Below are 25,834 nucleotides of genomic sequence, written 5' to 3'. Positions count from 1 at the left end.
CTGGTGCACACCTAACCGTGTCTGTGGGGTGGATGGAGGCCACAAGGTCCATCCTATGCACCCAGGAGAGTGACGGGACGGGGCCTTGAAGGGCAAGTGGGACGTTCCAGATGGAGAAGGGGGTTGGTAGTGGGACAGGGGGAGAAGGTGGAGAGAGACACAGAATGAGAACAATCAGAAGAGAACTTCTTTAATGTTCTGACACTGACCTACATATCCATTGCTTCCGCTCTCTCCGGTCACAGAGGAGGAGCTCTTCTTTATAAGATCCCTCCCCTCCGCACACACACCTGTCCTCTGCCTTCTGCGTGTCCTAGCTGTCTCCTCACTCCCTGGCTCTATTCCAAGCATCTCCTGTCATTTAATAATGCTGAAGTCTTTACCACCTTAAAGCGAACCAACACCAGCCAAGACAAACCTCAGGGTACCCTCGTCTACCTGCGGTCCTTTCTTACTCACCCCTCACTCCTGGCTCCTCAACTCAGTGCTCGGGCATCCTCACCCAACACAGGGCAAAAGCAAGTCTTCTGGAAGGAAGGGGAGCTCAGTGGTTAAGAGTCAGATGTCAGGGGTCTGATCCCAACTCTGTGACTTCCCATGCTCTGTGACCTAAGAGCAAAGCTTTTCTGGCTCTTCCTTCCCTAATCTGTAAAATGGGGGTCGCGTATTTGAGAAGCTGATGTTGCACTTGAGCACACAGCGCAGTGCCTGGCATACATTAAGTGCTCCACGTTGGACAGCTAATACTGCCTATGGCCTTGTCTGCAAACCCATCCGTTCCTCCTTCTCCCTATCCTGGCTGAGGCCTCTCCAGTATCTGGGCCAGCTGGCTCTTCTCTCCTTCCTGAGTCGATCCCTGTCCTTGACTTCGTTCTGCGCTGTCCGCTTTCCTAGCTGTCCCCGTTCTCCTCCGGACTCTGCACCGCTCCCCCAGCTCCTCTGTGGCTCCTGCCCCCTCTGGCCCCTGTGCTCTGCAGGGTCAGTCTTCAGCCCTGTACTGGGCTTCCTTTAACAGTTCAATCTCCAAATAGAACTACAAATTAATTTTCTTTTATTGGAATTTTTTTCATGTTTATTTATTTATGTTGAGAGAGAGAGAGAGCATGAGCAGGGGAGGGGCAGAGAGAGAGGGAGAGAGAGAATCCCCAGGAAGCTCCTGCCGGTGCAGAGCCCGACCTGGGGCTCAATCTCATGAACTGCAAGATCGCGACCTGCGCTGAAATCAAGAGCTGGATGCTCAATGCACTAAGCCATCAAGGCGCTCCTCTTTTGCATTACAAAAATCATAAATCCATGTGCCTATGAATTACGACACAGGCGCCTCAAGCTCGGTACATAAGAACTCGACTGCACTCTTGCTCACTAACCTAGTCTTTCTCACGTCTGCCCTCTTTCAGAGGATGGCACCATATCCAGCCGCTTGTCCAAACCACAGAACTGGTTAGAGAGGGCTAATACGACAGGGCAAAGAAGGAACCCGCGGATTTGTGCAAAGACTGAATGGAATCACCACTTTTTTTTTTTTTTTTTGTATTCATTCTGGGCCAGTCTCCATGCTGGGTGCTTTACATGTATCTCCTTCGATCCTCCTGACCTCCTAGACATAGGGAACTTAACTTCACAGGCATGTCACTGAGGGTCCAAAAGGGTTAGTCCCTTCACGCCTCCCCTCCCTCATCCACGCGGGAAAGGTGGTTTCCACCCAAATGGTTTGCAAAGGGAAGGACATTTCCTAAAGCCTCGTAGCCTCTAACCTCTCCCCACAGGGGACGTGGTGTGACTTTTCCCCTCATTGGCTGGGGGACATGATAAGCCTGCGTGACTCATTCCCACCCCCCTCTTCCTCCCAAGAACACATCTGAGCTGACCACAGTCTTACAGGGAAACCCCCACAGGGGGTGTTCTGGGCTGCCTGAAGTGGGCAGGTGCATCTCATTATTAGCAATAAACTCATTATTCTTACTTTTCCCGCCCACCCTTCAATTCAGTCTTCATCAGCAAAAAAGCGGACACTCTGATGATCTTTCCTTTACTTCATTCCTTGTGCATTAAAAAAAAATTTGTTGTGCTCTTTGATGTGTTTATTCGATCTTCCCCCTCCCTGAACCCTCGGGACCCTATTGTTAAAATATACAAATGGCTAGAGCAGAGCCTGACAAAATAGGGGATAAAGGGCGTTTCCAACTGCTTGTCCCTATACGTTAGCATATATGCTAAGGATATGGAAAACAAACTGACGTATGACTGAGATGTGAATTCACAGTGGTGAGTTACTGCCTTGTCGTCGCAGCACTGACTTATGTCTCTCAATTGCTCATTTTGGTTTTGCAGAAGTGTCCGTTGGCAGAATGCCAGTGGGACCAGGAAAGCCCAGCGTGTACCTGCCTAGAGGGTGTTACTGCCGACATCTCTGGTTCTCGCAAATCTGACTCCCGTTTTACAAAGTTAACACGAGACTTATCCAGAAGAAGAAAAATAAACTACTGGCAGCTCAGGACATCCAACAGAGTCAACAGTAAAATAATATGCTTGTGAAACAGCTATGTTGTATCTTAATGACAAAATATTTCAACGCCATCACAAAAAACAGACAAAATATTAAAACTCTTAACATATTTCTTCTCATACATCTTCAAATGTAATAGTACTGATTTTGCTTCTCTATGAAATTCAAGTCCTGTCCTACCGTGGCTACTTTTATTTTTAAATGTATAAGAAGCCTAAGGCAATTTTCCCGATTCTAAAAAACACAGACAGATCTTGTCCTTCTTGCTATGGGGAGGCACATGGCCAAGCCACAGAAACGACAATGAGGGCTCATGGTCAGCGAGGAGCCAGGCTGTCGGGTGCTTTCGGCCTCAATGTTCTCATCATGAGTTACTTGGACTGGTTGTGTTCAGGTCTCTTTGAACTTGGAAATCCTGTGCTTTAAAAAAATTTTTTTAATGCTTATTTATTAAAAAACTTTTTAAAAATGTTTTATTTATTTCTGAGAGAAAGAGGGAGAGATACAGCATGAGCAGGGGAGGGTCAGAGAGAGAAGGAGGTACAGAATCTGAAGCAGGCTCCAGGCTCTGAGCCAGCTGTCAGCAGAGCCCAACGTGGGGCTCGAACCCACGAACCATGAGATCATGACCTGAGCCGAAGTCAGACGCTGAACCGACTGAGCCATCCAGGTGCCCCAATGTTTATTTATTTTTGAGACAGAGAGAGACAGAGCATGAGCAGGGCAAGGGCAGAGAGAGGGAGGGAGACACAGAATCTGAAGCGAGCTGCAGGCTCCAAGGGGTCAGCACAGAGTCCAACGTGGGGCTCGAACTCACGGACCGTGAGATCATGACTTGAGCCAAAGTCAGACGCTTAACCTACTGAGCCACTCAGGCACCCCGGAAATCCCATGCTTTTAATTTTCAGTTGACTGAAATCATGTTACTAATCTTTCAGAGTAGACCTAGAAGGTACTGGTAGGAATTGTTAATTTTGTTGAACATGGATTTAAAAACAAATGGTTTAGAAGGAAGCTATTTATGCTATATTAAACTTTATATAAAAATAGTCACCACCATCTTCCAAAACCACTAAGAAGGGAAAAAGTGCATTTCAGTTGCATTTCAAATTCTTAGTTCCCCTGACACGCCATGGTTGAAATGTTAAGAAGAAATAAGAAGAAAAATAAAAGAATGAAGACTATGAAAAAAGACCCTAGCAATACATACTTAGATTACATAAAAATTAATGTTGATTCCATTTTCATTTCTACTTGGTCCACAAATGAAGATGTTTTTATATTACGGTGCATGGGTAGAATTTGACCACCAAGAGAAACAGACACAATCTCTGTATTATTTTATGTTTTAAACCCACTCTGTTAGAAAAGAGTGATGGAAATGGCAACATCTGCCACATGGTAGACAGGAAAGCAACAATTTCCTAACCAGTCTCCCTGCTTCCAGTCTGTCCCCATGCTCTATCTACACTGTCCCAAAGATCTTTGCGTCCATGTCTCTCACTGTTTAAATACACTCACAGAACCCTGAATATACGAAATAAAAGTGAAATTCCTTGGAATGTCACCTTAGCACTCCCGGTCCTGGTTACCTAGCCAAGAGAAATGAAAACATACGCCCACACAAAGTCTTGTCTGTGTATATTCACCACAGCATAGTTAGTAACAGCCAAAGAGTAAAAAAAAAAAAACAAATGTCCATCAACTGGGGAATGGCTGATTTGTGACGTAGTGATACAATGGACCATAATATGCATAATGTACCTCAAATATATTATGTTAAGTAAAAGAGGCCAAATTCAAATGGCCACTGACTGGATGATTCCCTTTATATGGCACTTTGGAAAAGGGAAAACTACAAGGAAAGAAAACAGGTAAGTGATTCCAGAGGCTGGGAATGGGGAACGAGGCTGACTGCTTAGGGTACAAGAGAATTCTGGGGCTACGGTATTGTATACCTTAACTACGGTGGATGGGCTGTATCTAGATGTCTACGCCTATGTCAAAACTCAGATCCCTGCACACTTGGATATATGCAGTTTGGACTTAACCACATGCAAATTACGTTTCAGTACAGCCTTCACAAAAACGTTATAAGGAAGAGACAAGCTACGCAATTCTCAAGGATTCTTATCATAGGTACGACAGTATGAAAACCATTTGGGCATGAAAATATAACTCTTGTAAAAATAAAAATAAAATTGAATCTGATTATGAGCCCCCTCCTTGCCATGAATCTATTGGGAAGTAATTCAAACTCAACCACAACTTAGAGGCTTCTTCCTGTACAAAAAAAAAAAAAAGGAAAATTGTTCCTCCAGACCTAATGAGGCCCTTGATGACATCTATATATTCTTATTTAATATCCTAGCTACCTTTTTAAATCCTGATTGCCCACCTCTCTCTCTTACCGTTCACTCTACCCTCCGAACATTCTACTCTTTAAAAAAAATTAATAATTTTTTGACTACTCTTGAACTACATCAAAAGGTTGCTGTTCTTCAGTGTTTGAACACAATGGAGACAGCCCAAGGCCTGTGGGTGGAGACCAACCTTCTTCACTGACTGGGTCATTCTTTCAACTATTTGCTAAAATGCCATGTGTTCCAAGGACTGTGCTAGATGCTGGGAATTGAACAGAATCTTCCTCAAGGAGGCTAGGGTCGTATTGAGAAGAAAGATGTAAATGGATAATTAACCTTTAGAGGAATGAGTTTAAGGATGGATCAGGAGTGGTGCTAATCTATTTGGGAGGCAGAAGGGAAAGCTTCCTGGGGAAACTCAGAATGCAAGTATACCCAGGTAGTGGTAGCATTATTCTGGGCAGATGAAGAAGTATCTGTTTTGTAATTCACTTACAACTGGGGACTTGTACCTTCATCATTACTTACTTTCCTTGGAAGTGAAAGACCAACCATCTCCTTCTGTTTGGATGATAGTGTTTGGTACCTACCATCTGTGTGAATGCTCTTATTACAGGAAGCTGAAGGCAGAGGTATTGTTCAGGGACTTTGGGCACTAACTTGCTCTCTCCTCACATTTGAGGATCTGCCCTTAGTGATGCAGAGTCTACTCTAAGAGCAGAGACCAAAGTGCATGATTAGGGAGTATAAGTTTTGTTGAGAGAGGCTGTATGCCCCAACTATAAAGTGGCAGTGGTACAGCAAGAATTGGGCTTTTGAAAATATGCAAGACACAAAGGGCACAACCCCACCCCAGACAAGGAATTCCAGATGCCAAGGGATGCCACGCTGAAGGCCATGGTATCTGCTCCTGTCCTGGGCCGCCATTTTGCTCTTGATACAATTGTATATGCTAATTAAGGACCTTCAACCAACTACACTCTGAGGCAGAGAGAGAAAAAGAATGAGAATTTCTCCCACTAAGTCAAAACGCCCCAAATGCTTCATTTATTCAAGGGAAATCATGTCCATCTTGAGCTCTTTCACAGCTGTGCTTCCTTAGCCAGGTTTACTGCCTTTCACAAACTGTTCCCCATCTCTGTTTTCCTCTCCTGTTCTGTACTCGCAAAGCGCTTCATGTTTCCTTTAGGTAGCCTCTCAAATATGGCATGAACCTTGACACCTCTGTGACTCTTCCCATCGTGTTTTGTTTGTCTGGAAAATGCTTCGCTCTATTCCTACCCAACAATACTCTGCAGTTCAACTTTCAAAACTAGCCATTCCCTCTATTTAGTCATCTAAGACTTCATCATGCAAAAACAAAAACAAAAACAAAAACCCTTCTCTTCTGTGCTCATATAACATTTTGTTTCTAGAAACAGTAAACTTTTCAGGCTGTGTTTAAGGTGGCTGTATATTTAGCTTGTGCACCCTCACCCTCTCTCTCTTCCCACCAAGACTCCCCAACTCTGGCTGGATTGTTAATTTGAGTGAGAAAAGAACCGTGTCTTACTTGCAACTTATTTCCAGCATTTAGCACATGGCCTGTCCTACAGAGAAGGTCCTTGACAAAGGTTTCCAGACATATGTAAGCATGAATGAATCAAGACATTCTGGAAGGGGGTAGGACAATGTCAGCTGTAACTTAGGCATATCAGCTATTTAAAAAAAAAAATCAGCATATCATAAACAATCAAGAAGAGAATGAGCTGAGAGTACCTTGTTGTTTTTTTGTTTTTTTTTTTTAAAAAGGTCTAATCCAAAAAGAATCAATGGCCAACAGTGGAGGGGACAGAAGGAAAAGATAAGAGGAAGAAACAAGGTATATGCCAGCCAATCCTCCCTGAAAAATGATAGAGGACACTGACACTTAATTCCCATGTCTCATTCCATCCTTATTTTTCAGTATATTCAGCAATTTATCACACAAATGGTAGAACACTAGACACAACTGCAGGGGCGAAGGACAGGCTGCCCCAAGACGGGCCAATTTGGCATGAAGATTTTTTGGAGTTAAAAGCCATCAAAACCCAGCAGATTCAGGAAAAGCTCTTTACCTCCCTGAAGGCTGCTGTAAAGAAACTGGTGAGAGGACTCACTCCAGGGAAAGAGCTACCTCCATAGATAACTACGTCATGATATGAAGTAGACAGGTAGGCCGGGAGGAAGCTAGCAAGGCCTGTTTGATCAAAGTTCTGTATCGCTCACTGTTTCAAATGGCAAATATTTGCTTACCAAACATTTACTCTCATCTTCTCCTGAACTGCATCCCTTTCCTTGGAAGTCCCAGATCCCTACCTCTTTCTTCCCTACCCCTTAGTTCAAGATGACCTACTCACTGTCTGCAATTTCCATGTCTGTATGGATTCCCCATTGGTACAAAACTAGATTTGATTTTCTCCTGCTAATCTGCCTCATGCCAAATTTGATACTTATTCTGGCCAGAGGGACCTTGAAGGGCAAAGGAAATTCTTCCTCCCCAACACAACTAACCGGTAAGTTCTTAGACTGCAATATTCAGCTAATTTTAGCAGAATATAAGTTCACAAAGCAACTTGCTTTTATGTTCTGAGTCACTGCTTAATACCTTATCAAATTGTTTGCTGGTAATAAGAGTTGACATTTACTGAGTACTTTACTCTGCTAGACATATGTGACTCACCCAGGCTGTGCAAACTGTAAACAGCAGAAGCCAAGGTTGGATCTTGGGGTTATCCTGACTGCAATGTCTATGCTTTTCACCATTTTGCTGTATGTCTAACATCTGGCCCCAAAGTTAAGAAACTAGGGTGCTTCTAGGGGATTTGAGAGTGATGACAGAGTGGAATTAAATATTAGTATAAGCATCATGTTGTTGTCACATAGGAAGAATTCCCATTCCCTTCAAAGTCTTTCTCGTTGGACTAAGAATCAAATTGGCATGAAACGGACTAACAGGAGAAAATCGAATTTAATTTCATATGTACAAGGAATCTACACAGATATGGAAATTCCAAAGACAGTGAGGCAAAATGAGATATAGATGTCATCCTGAACTAAGAAGAAGAGGGTAGGAGTCTGAGACGTCATAGGATGGAATGCAATTCCCAGGGCAATAATGAGAAGAGCAAATAATTGGTCATTAGATGTTTGCCCTGCCATATGGATGGGTCACTTGGATAAAATTTACCTCTGGTAATAACTCTTATTCTGAGAAAAAAATAACTAATAACTTTGCCACAATACATCTGTATCCAGTTTGTGTCTTCTGAGTCAACAAAGGACTAAGGATCTCTGGGGACACTCTATACTTCCCTTGTTTCCCAGACCCTGCTAGGTGTCTCCAGGCAGAATCACATAAAATATAAAAGACTGCTTTTTGTAATAGGTGTCCTAAGGTGGGATATGATGAGAAATAATCTAAAAAGCAAAACTGTTTTAAGGGAAGGAAGAGTAAGACCAAAATAAGACACTGAAGAACACATGCTCTCTCTGTGAAAAGCAGCCTGAAGCTAAAATTCTCACGTACTACTTTACTGCAATATTATTCATGTTAATTAACAGTTCACCTAAGAGACCTCATTACATATTTTAACCTTCCTGTATTAGAATTGGAAGTTAATTTTGCTTTCTTTTCTTTTAAGTTTATTTATTTTATGAGAAAGACAGCGGGGAAGGGACAGAGACTGAGGGAGAGAGGGAATCCCAAGCAGGCTCTGTACTCACAGAATGGAGCCTGACACAGGGCTCGATCCCAGAAACCATGGGATCATGACCTGAGCTGAAATCAACAGTTAGATGCTTACCCCACTGAGCACCCAAGTGCCTCATTTTGCTTTTCTTTTTAAAATCAATGCTAGATTTCAGTATAAAAAAAATCTCTAAATTTGTCTGGCATTGAGGTAAATCTATAAATTAAGGCAAACGATGAAAAAGAAGGAAACAATATAGTAAAACATTCAAGATGTGAAGAGTCCAGCACTAAGATTTTTGATGGGATTCTTCCTGCTGAGTATAAGGAAAGCAAGCTGGCGTTTACGCCATCTACCAGCGTTCCCCCGCAGTACAGGCAGGGGAGGGGGCAGGAGCATCCAGTTCTTTCTCTTTCGCTTAAAAGTGTGAATCGTGCAAGGTATTTTAGGGGCGCAAATTTGGCCACCCCCAGATATGCCTCTTTGGCATGTTGTTTATTTTAAACTGGTTATTTTTAAGACATTGTAGGCATAAGAGAAGCTCCAAAAATTGAGTAGAAGTTACCGTTTTGTAAGAGACATTCACATTTTAAGGGAGATCGCCATTTTGAAGGGTGTCTCCCTCTCCGTCTTTAACGGTATCTTTCCCTCCCAGGAAGAAGGGATGACTCAATGTGTGGAAACTCTTACCAATAGAGAAGGCCCGAACTTTAGTCTGCATAACAACCTGACACTTGTTTATTGGGTTTTCCTCCTAAGCTCCCATGACCAACTTCCCAGCCCCACCACCTTTCACGTTTAGCTGAAGTCGGCATTGAAAGTGATGGCTTCAGTCATTTTGAAGAGTTACTCAGTTCTCCAGGGTGTAACCCATGTATACAGAAGGTCCACATGTTATTAAACTTTTTTCTCCTGCTAGTCTCTCCTATGCCCATTTAATTATTAGACCACACAAAGAACCTAGAAAGGAAGAAGGGAAAACTTTTCCACCCTGATTGTATTCTATTGCTTTGCTTCACAGTGAAGTCCAAAATAAATCTGCTTTCAAATCAAGAGAGAGTCATGTTATTTGCTGTTGAGAAACCCAATCAGCAGACAGCCATGGAAATGCTTCTGGTACGTAGGAGTCATTGCATTCTCACCGTGAGAGAGGAACGTTAATGTTAATGTGTTTGATCCCAAAAGGACCCCCCTCTGAGCCTGCTTCTTCTAATACTGTCTTTCTTGCAGGTCTATAGTCCTGGAAGAAGGGGTCAATCTGGGCCACTCTGAGGAGATTCTCTTCCCTGCCGGCCTTTACTGCAGATTGGAGGGAAGAAGAATGGTGCACCCTTTCTCTGCCTCCTACAGCTAAGGAATAATGGATTCTTGTTCTCCTCAGAAGTAAATATCAACTACAGAGCAGCAGGAGTTCAATAGTCAGAGCTGAAACCAAACAGTTAACATAAATATTTTTCAGCCGAGAGACACTAAGTAATACAACATAGTAAACATTATATAAAGGCCAATTGTTTTCATCTGCCCCTTCTATTGAAATAACGTGGGATTCCGCTGGGAGTATTCAATAGAGCCAGCAAGATTCCAGTTTATTAAATGTAGTCCGCTACCTCCCCATAGAGTTATTTTAATAAATTATACATCACTCCCTTTCTAGACTAATAATCCTTTAACAGATGTGACCCCATATGTTAAATTAGAAATTTCAGAGATGCTAAGTGATGTGTTTTCTATATGTAAAAGAAACACCTTCAGTGCCAAGGCAATCCACAGGCTTACCAACAGCTGAATTTCATCTCCATGTGCACCGCTCCACGAGAGGACAACCTTCCTCTCACACCTTCCCCACATTTCATCTGAGCTACAATTCCAGCAATCTTGTTCTTCTGGTTGAGCCTTAACTCACTTTGAGTAATACATTAGAAAGAGTGCCTTGAATCAGATATACAAGTAGCAAAAAGTAAAAGCTGACAGACTGAAGTAAGAAGGACAGGAAAACCAACAGAAATTAGCCCACTTCAATATGGGCCAAACCGTGTAGAGGTAAACAGCGCTAGGCCGAAAGGCATCACTGCACGGTAGCTGACGTTTATTAAAATGGGCATCATAGTCTCCAATCACCAAGGGAAGTTAAATTAAGTGCAGCAAAAATTTCAGAAGGTCGAGATGCATAAGTATTTTGAAAGGTATCCACCAAATTTTTAAGTTTTTGTTTAAATGGTTCTTAAAGGTATTTATTTCAAATAATAATGTTTCTATGAAATATTGATTTCCCAGTAATGTTAAATAAAGCAATAATTTCCAAGCCTGGCTCTACATCAGTCTCATCAAGGGAACGTGAAACAAAATAGGCATTCCCAAGTGTCATCAAGTAAGAATCTTGGAGGAAGGGGTGTTGCAAAGGGGAGGAAATAAGCATCTATACCAAAAAAAAAAAAAAGTTATAGGTAACTCTATTCATATATAGCTAAATTTTAGTACATATATATGAATGAATAACTTGGGTATTTGGAAGCTTAATTTCTAATGCTACCTTATTTTTTTGATTATCAGATGTCAACATATGTTTACGTAGTGTTTGTCAGCATTAATATTGGCTGGCTATGATTATTATACCTTTTGAGACATAAGTTACACCTGATTCATATTTTTTGACAGTATGTGAGAGGTCACCAAACCCAAGTGGAAACCTTTAAATATACGATCATTGTAATAAAAGAAATCCCAAGAGTGCTTTGAAAATTCCTCCTGATGTGAAGAAAATGAAAACCTGATATTAGAGAATTTATGCATCTTGGTTTGTAGGAGTGGGGGTAAACTTAAGATGGCTACAAACTTTCAGCAAGGAATCCAGTTGTAAAGATCTGGGTCTCTAGGGAATGAGAAATAGTGGAGTTTATTGGGGAATGGCAGGAAAGTAGAGTGACAGATTTATAATTCAGAACTATAAAATTAAACACGTATTAAAATATTTATTTTAAAATACATATTTAAATATTTAAAAGTTAAAACTATTTCTAATATTTTAACAAACAGAAAACACATGTTTAACTGATTGACTTTTCATTCCAGACAAACATGAATATGGATCCGTGACAGAATCATAAACCTATGATTCAATATAATAAAAAATAAAGCCACTGTCTTTCTGATACAGATGTAGTGGAAACAGCAATGAAGAAGGGGATCTTCTCTTCAAATACTAACTTTGAATGCATATATTAAAAACAAAATCAAGTTTTTAAAAATCTCCTTATCATATGTGAAACAATGGTTTGCAAGTTACTTTACATTGGACAACGAAGGGTAGTGATTCCTGAGAGAGAGGAATCAAATTTTTCAAAATCAGTGATAAAAAGAAAATTCTAAATGCAGACAGGGGAGAACAGACATGCTACATATAAGGAACAAAAAAATAAGGACAATAGCAAATTTCTTATTAGAAAAAACAGAAGGGAAAAGAGAATTGTACTTCTGTACTTTTGACATGTACATTTGACCCTTTAACAACATAGGTTTGAACTGTGTGGGTCCACTTATTTTTTTTTTTTTATAGAATATAGTGCTGTAAATGTATTGTCTTTCTTATGATTTTTTTTTTTTACATTTTTTTAACGTTTTTGAGAGACAGAGAGAAACAGAGATTGAGCAGGGGACTGGCAGAGAGAGAGGGAAACACCAAATCCAAAGAAGGCTCCAGGCTCTGAGCTGTCAGGACAGAGCTCAATGCAGGGCTCGAACCCAGGGCCATGAGATCGTGACCTGGGCTGACGCTGGACATTCAACTGACTGAGACACTCAGGAGCCCCCTTATGATTTTCTTAACAACATTTTTTTTTTAAGCTTATTTTATTGTACAAATACAGTATATGGTACATACAACAACAGATGTGCTAATCAACTCTTGTTACTAGTGAGGCTCTGACCAGGCTATTAGTAGTAAAGTTTTCAAGGACTCAAAAGTTATGGTATAGTTTGACTGGGCAGGAGGCTCAGCGCTCCCTAACCTCTGCATTGTTCGCGGGTCAACTTTACTAACAGAAAAAAAAGTCAACTGAGAATTCTATACCCAACAAAAATATCCCTCAACACAAGGGTGAAATAAAGGCTTTGGAGAGATACAAAAACTGAAACAATTCATTACCAGCTGGCCTACACTACAACATATGTTAAATGACATCCTTCAAGCAGAGAAAAAATGATAGTAGATGGGAATGTACATGTACATGCAAAAAGAAAGGACTGAAAATGGTAACTGCATGGGTTACACTATGTTTCCTTTTTTATTATTTAAATCTCTTTAAAAGATAATTGTTTTAAATAAAATAATGGGTTAAGCAAAAACAATAACAACGTAGCATAGGCTTTAGAGTAAAGGTGAAATGTATGACAACAATAGTACAAATTTAGAAGGGAGAGGTGAAGGCATATATTGTAAAGTTCCTTATAGTATATGTGAAGAGTACTGTATCACTTGAAGGCAGACTGACAAGTTAAGGGTATTTGCTATGAGCCCTAAAACAATGACTAAAGAAATAAAGAGTTATAGGTAATAACCCAACAAAACAGATAAAGTGGAATCATAAAAAATTATTCAATTACTTCAAAAGAAGTTGGGAAAGGAGAAAAATGGCACACATAGATGTGACAGATAGAAAACATACAGCAAGAAATAGATTTAACATAATCAAACCAATACATTAAATTTAAATTAAATTAGACATAAATATCCCAATTAAAAGCCAAAGAACTCCAGATTGAATGAAAGAGTACAACACAACTATGTACTGACTATAAAAAATGCACTTCAAATATAAAAACACAAACAAGTGAAAAGCCAATGGAAGGAAAATGGCATGCCATTTTAATAATACCAAAAGAAAGGTGGATGCCTATATTAATGTCCAAGTAGACTTGAGTTCAAAGAATATTATGAGTGGTAAAGAAGGTTATTCCATAATGATAAAAGAGTCAATTCATTAAAAGAATATAATAATCTTCAAAATCCATGACCCCCAAACAGAACTCTAAAAAGAGTAGAAAAATCTGTAAGTCCATCAGAGATTTTCATACTGTTCATTCAATAACTAACAGAACAAGTAGACAGAACGTCAGCAAGGATATAGATTTGAATAAGACCATGAAACAATCTGACCTAACTGATATTTCTAGAATACTCTCCTCCAGCAACAGTGAATACACATTTTTGCAAGTGTGCATAGAGCCTTTTCCAAGCTTCTACCTTACAGAAACTAGAAGACAGAGAGCAAATTAAACCTAAAGTATAGAATGGGGCGCCTGGGTAGCTCAGTCAGCTAACTGTCTGACTTCAGCTCAGGTCACGATCTCACGGTTTGTGGGTTTGAGTCCCGCGTCAGGCTCTGTGCTGACAGCTAGCTCAGAGCCTGAAGCCTGCTTTGGATTCTGTGTCTCCCTCTCTCTCTGACCCTCCCGTGCTCACGCTGTCTCTCGCTGTCTCTCTCTCTCTCTCAGAAATAAATAAAACATTTAAAAAATTAAAAAAAAATAAACCTAAAGTATAGAACAAATGAAACAATAAAGATCAGAATGGATATCAATAGCTTACAAACCAGAAAAATAAGAAAGTCAATAAAACTAAAGCTGATTTTGAGAGAAGATAAATAACCTGATTAAACCACAGCCAGACTGATTAAAAAAGAGAGAGAAAAAACATAAATAACCAATATCAGGAATGAGTCAGGTGGTATCGCTACAGAGTCTACAATAATTAAAAGATAATAAGAGAATATTATAAACAATGTTTTGCCAATTAATTCAACATATTAGACAAAATATACAAATTCTTGAAAGACACAAACTACTAAAAGTTACTCAAAGAGAAATAAATAACTTGAATATCCTGTATCAATCTAAGAAATTGAATTTGTAGTTAAAAATTTTCCCACAGAGAAAACTGTAGGCCCAGTCATTTTCACTGCTAAATTCCACCAAACATTTAAGGAAGAAATAATATATAATACATAAATTCTTGAAAAGGAAGAATTGCTGTCCAACTCATTCTACGAGGTCAGCATTATTATGATATCCAAACCAGGCAAAGACAATACATGAAAAATTAAAAAAAAAGTACTGATTTTCCTCATGAGCACAGATGTAAAAGCTTCTAAACAAAATTTCACAAGTTAAACCCAACAACATATCTAAAGGATAATGCATCATAAGATTTATCTCAGGAATATACATAGTTGGTTTAATATATGAAAATCAATCAGGGGCACCTGGGTGGCTCAGTCAGTTAAGTGTCTGACTTCAGCTCAGGTCATGATCTCATGGTTTGTGGGTTTGAGCTCCGCGTCGGGCTCTGTGCTGATGGCTAGCTCAGAGCCTGGAGCCTGTTTCGGATTCTGTACCTCCCTCTCTCTCTGACCCTCCCTGCTCATGCTGTTTCTCTCTCTCTCTCTCTCCCTCAGAAATAAATAAAACATTAAAAAAAAAAAAAGAAAATCAATGTAACCTCCATTAATACAACAAAAACAAAAAAACCTGATCATTTCATCAGACACAGAAACAGCCTTTGACTGAATCCAAAACTCATTCCTGATAAAAACTCTTGACCATGCAGAAAGAGATGGAAATTTTATCAATCTGATATACAGCATCTATGAGCGATCTACAGCTGCCATCAACTTTTTGATAAAAGACTAATTTTTTTTCCTCCCAAGATCAGGAATAAGATAAAGATATCTACTAACCTAACTCTGTTCAACATTCTACTGGAGATTCTAGCCATTGAATCAAGCAAGAAAAAGCATCCCGTTTGGAAACAAAGCAATAAAACAGTCTTAAATAAAGAGATGATATAAATATCTTTGTAGAAAATCTTATATCAATTACAAGAAACCTACTGGAACATCTTAGTCAGTTTAGCCGGGCTCCAGGATATAAGATCCATATAGAAAAATCAATTTTGTTTCCATAAACTAGTAACAAACAACAGAAAATTGAAGTTGTAAAGTAATACCACTTATCACACCCAAAAATATGATATACTTTTGGGATAAATCTGACAAAGACTGTACATCTGTACACGAAAACTACAAAACAATGCAGAAAGAAATTCTAGAAGACCTTGGATGGAGACACATACCATGTTAACAGATTAGCAAACTCAACATAGTAAAGACATCAATTTTCCCCAAATAAATATATAGATTCTATGTAAGAGCAAAATCTCAACATGAAAAGTCTATTTCATTTGGTAGAAGCTGACTAATTCTAAAATTCATATGGAAATACAAAGGACCTCCACCGTAACCAAAACACAACTGAGAAAAAGAAGAACAAAGTTTGAAGACTTTATTCCTCCAGTATTTTTTGACAGATCCTATGATTGCAAAACTTATAAAAGTTATAGTAATCGAGGCAGTGTGGCCTTCATGTAGAGAAAAACAGGTCCCTGGGACTGAACAGAGTCCTGAAACAAACCTGTACATATATGGACATTTTCAACAAAACAATAAGGAAAATTGAGAGGAAATAAGTCATATTTCTAGCAAATTCTGCCAACATAATTAAATAACCATATTTTGAAAATGAACGGCCACTTATACCTTTACCATAAACACAAGTTAATTCAATGGAACACAAACCTAAATATAAAACCTAAAACCACAATGCTTCTAGGGAAGAAGCATTGGTGATCTTGGGTTAGGCAAAGATCTCTGAAGCAGAAGTAACAAACAACAGAAAATTGAAGCACCATCCAGAGAAGGGGAATTTCATAAACTGGACTTGATGAAAATTTCAAATATCTTCAATAGCTACTATTAAGAAAATGAAAAGACAACCTTCCAAAGAGAGAGAAAAATAGGACGATGGGAATGTGGAAGAGGCAAGTTCCGGACTGAAGTCACGTAGAATTGCAGTAGGTTGTGGATGAGGAATGGTGACGATCAAGACGAAGGGGCTGGGAGCCAGATGACGCAATTCCTTGCACGCCATTCTGAGGGGTTTAGACTCTGTTCCACAGGCGGTGGGACATTACTGATGGTTTTAATGAGTGACAGCAGATAACGTGTGTTTTAGGAAGTTTCTCTCGTCGTGCGTACGGGTACATAGACAAAGAGCAGAAACAGGAGCGACTTCGGGAGCAAGAGGAGAAGCCGAGGGGCTGCCGATGCAGCGAGACGGAAACCCCTGACTAAATGAAATGGGTACATTTTAAGTGGAAAAAAAAAAAAAAGACCTGAACATAAAATTCTGAGAAATAATTGATACGAAATTATCAAAGAATAAAGTTACCATCTTATCAAAGTTACATTGAGATAAACCTATTTTCACATGAATAAAAATATGTTACATGTTAATTTTTTTTAAAGCTTTTCATTTTGTTTTCAACCCAACACACTACTGATCATGCTGTCACGTAGAGAGAAGGTGGGGACATTCTAAAACGGCACACATTACTGTCAGCCCAGATGATACTATATGTGTTGTGATTCTTTTTATGAATAATGTGCAGTTTATTTTTATGCCACAGCACGCCACATGTTTTGGTTTTTAACAGATGGCAAACTCTTTTCATCAGGGTTTTAAACTTGCACACTGGGAACGAAAACTATTTATACAGTAAACACTTTAGCTGATCCTATCTTTGGACAAGTTTAATTAAAGAATGAGAAACCAATAGCACAATCACGCAGACTCACGGGAGGAAGCAAGAAGTTGCTTCCTTGCTGAATACATTATTTTACCCCAGCAATTTAAAGCATCCATGGAAATAAATGGCACTATGGAGTTTTATAATCAATCCCATAAGCATTTAGCGCTTTTTTTTGGGTTAGCTGTTTTCAAACCTGGTGTTAATAAAGCTTTAACACCCAAGGTAGAAGGAAAGCCTAAGTTCCTCTTTAATGAGATGCCCTGACTAGCACTGCTCAAATAGCCCTCCAATACCCTCACACCTTATCCAGCATGGATGTGTGTTTTCTACATCTAAACACTTTCCAAAACATCCCTGAAGAATCAGTATTCTCTTACCCTAAAGACATTACATATGTTGGGATGTTGTGAGGATTACGTTTCAAATTCATCAAGAGCCTCTTTGAAACAAAACATATGCAAATAAACAGTATGAAACAGACTCTGGATTTGGGGATGGCTTACACTTGAAATAATGAAAGGAGGGGAAGTAATGGTAACAGTTGCTCATAACCATAGAGCAGGACGCATCCAGCAAAGCGAAACGGTCATCCAAGGACAGGAGAATCCTGCAAAAACTGACGGAGGGCAGGCAGAATCAGCTCCATACCTTACACGGGGACAGCTTAGTCAGTCAAACAGCAGAAAGGAACTCGTAGGGCTGACAGCACACCTCCTCCTGGTGAAGGACTCTTGCACCATACTCCAATACTTTTTTTTTTTGTAATATACTTTTTAAAATGGTTATTTATTTTTGAGAGAGACTGCGAGCAGGGGAGGGGCAGAGAGAGAGAGAGAGACAGAGGATCCCAAGCGGGCTATGCACTTGTTAGCAGGGAGCCTGACATGGGGCTCAAACTCACTAAAGGGGAATGGGGGAGACCATGACCTGGGCTGAAGTCAGATGCTAACCCAACTGAGCCACCCAGGTGCCCCAAGAATTTTCTAGTTTTGATCAAGGGACTGTAACCAGTAAGGGGAATTTCAGTGCCTATGAGGACAATGTTCATGGATAGAAAGAAAGAACTGATGGCCGCTTTCAAGGCTGATGCAGGCTGAACACCACTCATGTTTCCAAGTTTCCTCTAATGCTGTTATGGGCCTCAGTCTCCCAACACCACGTTCAGCCACATAGTTTAATCTCAAAACAAAACAGATTAAACCAAAAATTCAGTCTGACATGAGACTGGCCAAGAGGGGGCAGGGGAAACCGTGTGAGAATTTCCATTACTTCAGTGCCCGTGTGCTAAGTATGTCTGACACTTAAACTAAAAGCCAATTTAAAAACATTCCTCATTTTTTTCTTTCTTACTAACGAATCTCTTCACTCATGTTCTATAATCACAGGGACAGACTCCAGTAAGCGCATGGTTGAGCTATTCTCATATTTCTCAGGGGGTAAAAGACAGTCTGCCTCTGGGCTCCTTCCTCGCCACACACAGAGTTATGCGGTTAATGGCACAGCAGATGCCCTGCTGGGTCCTATATGGCTCTGCCTGTGACTGTCTGCAAGTGCCATGGAAAAATAGACTGCGGAGAAATGCACACCAGGTTCACGGCAGCAGTTAAAAAGCAAGATGCAGTATGAATCAAAGTGACAAGGCACAGGGATAAAGAGCTCACCCAAGTTCATCGGTTTTATGTTGAAGCTATAATTTGTAATTAATGCGACTTCCACCCTACAACTAGCTGAATGACATTACTAATGACATCACTAATATGGTGGTATAAAGGCACAAAGAAGTCAGTGGTCCTTGGGGGAGAGGAGCCAAATTTCAGTGACGCATAAAAATCAAGGTTAGAACCTGAAACACACCTTTATCAAACCTTGCCTTTTATGTAAAGCATATCAATTAAAGGCATCATGCTGTATAAGTAGATTTCATCCATGGTTATGTCAAATTTAGTTTTGAGTGTTTCATATAACCTAAACAGAACGGGTATTATAATCATGGTAGCTGGAGCCCTGAAGGCTCCAGATGAATATATATACATACATATTCCTATAAGTAGGTTCTAGTAAATCTTCACATGGACCAAGAAAGGAATAGGGAAGGTAGCATTAATGGTATTGACAAATTAAAGGACAGAAAGTGTAAAAACCAATGGATGTTAGAAGAAACAAATTATGACAATTTCCCCCAAAGTAATAGTGTTAAGAGTTTCCAGACAAGACTCTTAACAAATTTAAACTATTTTACAGAGAGCACCCCCATATCTTAGCAGTACTGCTCCTGAGGAAAGAGGAGTGGGCTATACGCAGAGACACCTATGAGCTGTTTTCCACCTCAGGTCTTTCATTCAAAAATAATTATGTATCTGAATTCACAGGTCTACACAAAGAGAATTCTATGGCTACAAGCCTGGTTTGCTACTAGAGGACCAGCTCAAATATCTTCCCTCCATGAAGACTCCATCGCCCTGCCCCTCGCCCCATGGCAGGGAGTTATTCTATTCTCCGGGCTCCCTCAGCATTTTGCCCATAACCTCTGCCTCCTTCTATTCTAGTTGTTTATTTGCTTGGTTTTCAGGGCACCCCACAGAACACGGCAAACAAAGGAAGTGGAAACATTTGTTAAATTAATAAGGCACCCTCTTAGCTAGAAGATGTTGTCCCTTTACTCGCTTCACACGTGCATTTTTAAAAAATGTTTTTTTGCTGTTTATATTTGAGAGGGAGAGACAGAGAGAGAGGGACAGAGTGTGAGCGGGGGAGGAACAGAGATAGAAGGAGACACAGATTCCAAAGCAGCTCCAGGCCCTGAGCCGTCAGCGTGGAGCCGGACACAGGGCTTGAACTCATGGACCGTAAGATCATGACCTGAACTGAAGTCGGACGCTCAACCGACTGAGCCCCCAGGTGTCCCCCACGTGCATTCTTTACGAAGGGTCAGTGCTCGGGGGTGGGGGGGACTCAAGCTCTAGGATCTGGCCAAAAAGGTTACACCTCACCCAGGGCAAATGAAGCCCCTGTATATGAATCGGTGTTAGAAACACATATAATTCCTCCTCTTACCCTCCACCCACACATGCAGACTTCTCAAAAATTAGCACGAAGGCAAAAATCACCATGTTTTCTGATTCTACCATAGCCAAGTGAACAAATGTACTTGAAATGGGTTTAGAATTTGCAATATAGGCTGTTGCATATTTGCTGTAAGTGATTATTACCCGCAGTAGTCAATAATTTGGAAGACGTAAGCAACAGATGCTTTAACCACATCAGTGACGTTTTCTTATTACTTTAATGACAGGAGTTTTTAAAAAGTTCTCCTGGCAACCCAAGAATGAATGGGTCTACAGCAATGACCCATGACATGGTGAGCAACTTCCGTGTGCCAGGCACAGCCAGGCCCCCCTGGGAGAGGGCAAAAAGGGAACCAATCCGGTCAAATGAACTCGCTTTTTATTTTCAGGCTTCTATTTTTCTCAAAGCATCTTCATCCCATTTAGGAATGTATCTGCGATGCATGGTATGTCCTAGGCTCCCGGCTACTTTTGAACCCACCCCTGAGGAGGGTAAGTTAATTGGCTCTAACAGTTAAGCAGCATAAACCCCGAGAGGACGTTTTCTGTCCCCGGCTGCTGCAGGCGAGTGGGGACAGACAGCAGGAGACACCAGATCACGGATAACAACCAGGTTCCAAGATACGTGAGGTTTGCGCATGTGTGGACGGCAGGTAAGAATTCACCAACATTACTCTCTTGCCATCCTGGCTCCAGTCTGTGAGGTTTAGCAAAGGAAAGGACCTGTGTGAGGTGACAGGGTCTGCAGACGACACAGACCTGGGCCCCAAAGGGCCCACAGATTCAGACACCGAAGCCTCCCCAGCCCAGCTCAGCATCCTACCAATCAACACCATGATGAGGAAGTGGTCCGTTTTTCAGATTCACGTGCAGGTAGGTTTGCCCTCCGTTTGTGACTCGTATCCGCATCGTTAAGACGGCTGTTTAGAAAGCTGACAACGGTCCTTTCCATAGTACAGGTTCAGCCCATCGTCCGGTGCTGCTGTCGCCTGGACCGGCACCTGCGCGGGGCGCGGCTGGCGATGCGGCCCTGGCCGTGTGCCAGCGGCTCTGGAGGGAGCCAGTGCTTCCCTCTACGTGAAAGTACTCTTGTCAGCAAATGCCCTCCTGCTCCCAGGACTTGTTGCGGGTTCCTGAACCCGTGGTAATGGCTTCGACCTGCTTCCGAGATACATTCGCCCGTCGCCTGCTGCCTGGCCTCCAGGACGCCACGTGCTGCTTGCACCCGATTTGCTGTCCCACCCCTGTGTCTGTCTGTCAGACCTCAGGCTCCAGCCACTGGCCTTCCTGCTCTAAGCCGCCTGCTGATCACGCTCAGCAACAGCAAAGGACCTGAGGACCGAAGTAGGTGAGGAGTGGGAAGAAGGAGCATTCTAGCAAAGGAGAAAACCATGGCTGCCGTCCTAAGGGGCTAGAAATAAGTAAGTAAGGAGCCTGGCTTCCTGGGCAGAATGTGATAAACTCACCTGAACTGAAGCAGAGAGGATCTGATTTATTCTATTATTAACACTCTGTATTGTCAACGCACACTCGATTGTGAAGTGACAAGCGTATCAGCACACGGCAAGAAGCGCTGCTGTAAACGCCGGTGCGGTCTGCCCTCACCTCGGAAGAAGAAAAACTGCTGTGGAACAGAGCTCTGTAATCAGGAGCAGGTAATTTTCCGTAATGCATTTCCCAAACTAGCGCGCTCTCCAATGTGAAGCCTTGTTTAAGTTAACGAATGTATCTGACCACTGACAGCGCTTTTTATGACAGGACTGTCTTTTTCTGACAGTTCTGGAAAGCTGAGTTTTAAGCTAGCCTGGGCATATGTGGCTATTACGTTCATCTTTAATTTGCTTCGGGAGAGAAATAGACCATGTGTTAATACACCGTAAAGGGGATTACTCTGATCTGAACAAAGGGTCGTATTTCCCATCAATCAAAAGAAAATTTAGACCCGGATGAGAATTTTCAAACACACCAATATCCGAGTTTTTTTCCTTGATAAACCTACTGTGCTCCCTGCTTATGTTGTCACAACCATGGCAGAAATCAGCTTTGTGAGCGGTTGAGTGCTCGACGGGAAGCATTAGAATGGGATTTTAATGATAACGAAGAACTTGCTATTATTGTCCTGCAGTGCGTCTGACTGAAGATTCACTCCAGTGCAAACAGGTACCCTGAATTATCCCCGGTACCACAGTTTGGCTAAGATCATGAAGTGAAAAATAAAAACAAACCAAATGTGTATTTCAACACAACTAAAACCTCTTACAGCGCTTGCTGAGACTGGTAATATATGCTGAGCTCATTTAAATCACTAAAATTGCTGTAATTAAACTTCTCTCTAAATCAGACTTGTAGAAGAGTCAGAAATCTCCTATAATTAACTTATCTGTGGAAGTAATCAGACAATAACTGCTGGTGTATTTTAGGAACCACTAAAACTACAGTAGCTGTGGAATGTAATGATTATAATAAATCTTTAACAGCAGGTTCCCTCACAACCCCTTTTCACAGCTGCAAGAGTGGGAGGGAGCCTTTTCCCAGAGCGTTTCCTGGAGTTGGTTTAAGTGTGCTATTGCTACATTGCTCTCTGATGACACGGGAAGACTGCTAAGGTGTCATGGTGCCATCTGAATGGAACCACCAGCCAGCGCTACACCTAGGTGGGCTGTTGGCACTAATAAAGAGGAGCAAATAGTGTGTTAGGGTCTGCTGAAGACAAGGAACCAAAGCACCTCCAAAAGGCAGCTATAAGACAGGAGACCTGGGCCACCTGGGTGGCTCAGCCAGTTAAGCGTCCAACTCTCGATCATGGCTCGGGTCATGATCTCATGGTTTGTGACTTTGAGGTCCACCGAAGGCTCTGTGCTGCTGGCGCGGAGCCTGCTTGGGATTCTCTGTCCACCCCTTCCCCAACCCAACTTGCACTCTTTCTCTCCCTCTCGAAATAAATAAATAAGTAAATAAACTGAAAAGACAGAAGACCTACTTATAGAGACCATGCAATAATTAAGTTCAAGGTAGCAATGACTTGGTCGAGCCCACATGAAGGACTCTCAGAGACCAAAGCCACTGGAGCCTGATGACAGCTGTCTTCACAGACAGGTGCGACCCTTCTTATCTCAATAAGACGAAGGAATTTGAGGGAAGAACAATGCTTCCAAGCCAAAGCCATCTGAATCAAGGCTGTCCAATGTTTGGTACATATATTATTACAATAGAAAAAGATATGAAAGCAAGGAGATATTATTGGAACATTCAAAGTACTGTAACTCATGCACCCATTCACACCCTTACTTATTTCAATGATTATCTGTAAAACACTGTACACGAAGCTAATAGATAAAGCACTAGCTGGGAAAATATTTTTGCAATATAAAAGCCAACAAGGGTTTAATACCAATATTAATAAAATACTAAAAACCAAAGAGAAAAAAATACATAAATAGGCAGTTCACAGAATGGCTTATGCATTTCAGATGTTGGGCTTCTCTAGTATTCAGAGAATGTTAATTTCATATTTCATTAAATCAGTGAGCCAATTACATCAATGAAATGTCACTGAAACAGTAAACATTAACAACTATTTGAAGGCACTGGAAAATGACAAAAGATAGGTAGAAACTTATAAACAGAAGAATGTATTCTTGACAGTTTCTACGTTGGATAAGAACGGTGAATTGGTGATTGTTTTGGGGTGTGGGGGTGCTTGCTCCCCAACCACCCCAAGCCAGGCAGTGGGACAGTATCCTTCCCCACTGAGGGGGGAAGAGGAGAGCATGCAGAGAGCAGAGTTAATGAAAATTTAAAAGGGAAATTTTAGATGCAAGAGAGCCACAGAACCGCTGAGATCCAAAATTCAAGAATAAACTCTGCACAGATCCCTGGCTGACTGATAACTTTCCATCTCCATGGGCAGCCCCTGGGAACCTGGTGAAATATCAGGCAGAAACCCAATAAGGCTGGACTAGCTGTATGTGGCTGCAAAGCAAATTACCCCCAAACCTAGCAGCTTACAGCAACCATACACATTTAGTATCTTACACAAGTTCTTTGCTACCTAGGCCTGTCCAAAGTGCTGCTTATGTATTCTCATGACAAGGCAGCTAGTTTCCTCCAGAGCTCTCAACTGATCCATAGGAGAGTGAGCTAGAATGTACAAAGACCTAGCCTGGGGATTCACCCTCGGTCAGTTCTGCATTGCCCTATTAGTTGCATAGGTCCGCCCTATTCAATGGAAAGAGGGCCACACAGAAGCACAGATAATAGGAGGCAAGAATCAGTGGGGGTCTTCCTAGATGTTAACTACTACAGAAATCTACCTTTGAACGACAAAACTACTCTGGTGAAACATGCAAGTTTGTTGTGTTTTGCCTGACTGCATTTCTCAATACACACTCAGTTTGGGTAGCAGAAATGAGAAGTCCTAAGGCTTGAAGTAGCAGACAGCAGGACTTCAGGCTAGCAAAGCAACTGGAAATTTAGATGGTGAATATCAGAAAGAAGCCCCTAAATCTGAGTATGAGTTCTGTCCATAACTAAACTACACAGGCCCAGAGTACCCCAGCCCCCCTCTCCAGAGAGCTGAACTTAAAAAGTAGCAGCTGGGGGCCAAATGACGACAACAACAACTGAACAGGGAAAGCAGTCACATCATTCTGCAGGGGAGACGGATTTTTCAGCTTGAGTCCAGGCAAGTGAACTCTCTACCAGGTAGCAGCAATCATCAGGGGTAAAAAAAGTTCAAGAGTTGCTATAACATATTATATACACAATCCAGCTTTTGCCCCCAAATTACTAAACATGCAAAGAAACAGGACTCTCTTGCTCCACATTCAGGGGAAAACGGCAGTCAGTAGCAACTACCTCCAAGTGTGTCTACATACGGAGTTTAGTGGAAAAACATTTCAGATTGCTGACTATTAATAAGTATAAACATTTAAAGAAAAACATAATATTAATGAATGAACAGATACGGAATCTCAACAGTGAAATGGAAACTATAAAAAAAAGCAGTTGGAAACACAGAATTGAAAAGAAAAGTAGCTTGAATGAAAATTTTACTACATGGGCTCAACAGCAGATATGAAATAGCAAAGGAGAGATTAACTGACCTTGAAGACAGAACAATAGAAACTATGCAATCCAAGGGGAGAAAGTAACAAAACAAAGTTTCAGAAATCTAGACATGATCATACAGTCCAACAAGTAACCAGGGTACTACACGTAGTGGAGTGGAAAAGAAAAAAAGACTGAGAAAATATGCATGAATATGGATGAAAAACACTTAAATCGTAGTAAGAATTTTTGGTAAGAATTAAATGAGAACCCATGTGAAAATAACATGAAATATAGTACATTTTGGATAGTTAAGGTTCATTCATACATTGATACTTCTGTTTATAAATGCTTCCTGCCCGTCACTTGGGCTATTTGCATCTCATAATATCACTATCAGATGAAGAGGTAAATTAAAGGGAAAGGGATTAAACCACATTTTTCATACCATAACTATTTATTCAACTCCTACGATATTAGGGTCCAGTGCTATCAAAGGG

General features: G+C 41.1%; 1 protein-coding gene and 1 long non-coding RNA gene across 4 annotated transcripts in view; one reads left to right on the top strand and one right to left on the bottom strand.

Annotated features, from left to right (window-relative positions):
- The window catches only part of LOC144221337 (uncharacterized), a 22,345-nt gene extending 19,763 nt beyond the window's left edge, over positions 1–2,582 (top strand). Inside the window, exon 4 of the long non-coding RNA XR_013332038.1 lies at positions 2,332–2,582. This is a non-coding gene — a long non-coding RNA (uncharacterized LOC144221337). The remainder of the gene's footprint in view (positions 1–2,331) is intronic.
- ASPH (aspartate beta-hydroxylase) overlaps positions 1–25,834 on the bottom strand; it is a 187,669-nt gene that overhangs the window by 78,509 nt on the left and 83,326 nt on the right. The window lies entirely within an intron of this gene.

The sequence above is a fragment of the Crocuta crocuta genome, unplaced genomic scaffold (assembly GCF_008692635.1).
Source record: "Crocuta crocuta isolate KB4526 unplaced genomic scaffold, BGI_CrCroc_1.0 scaffold20, whole genome shotgun sequence".
Lineage (NCBI taxonomy): Eukaryota > Metazoa > Chordata > Mammalia > Carnivora > Hyaenidae > Crocuta > Crocuta crocuta.
Note: the sequence above shows the minus strand (reverse complement) of the source record. Positions and strands in the feature narration are given on the sequence as shown.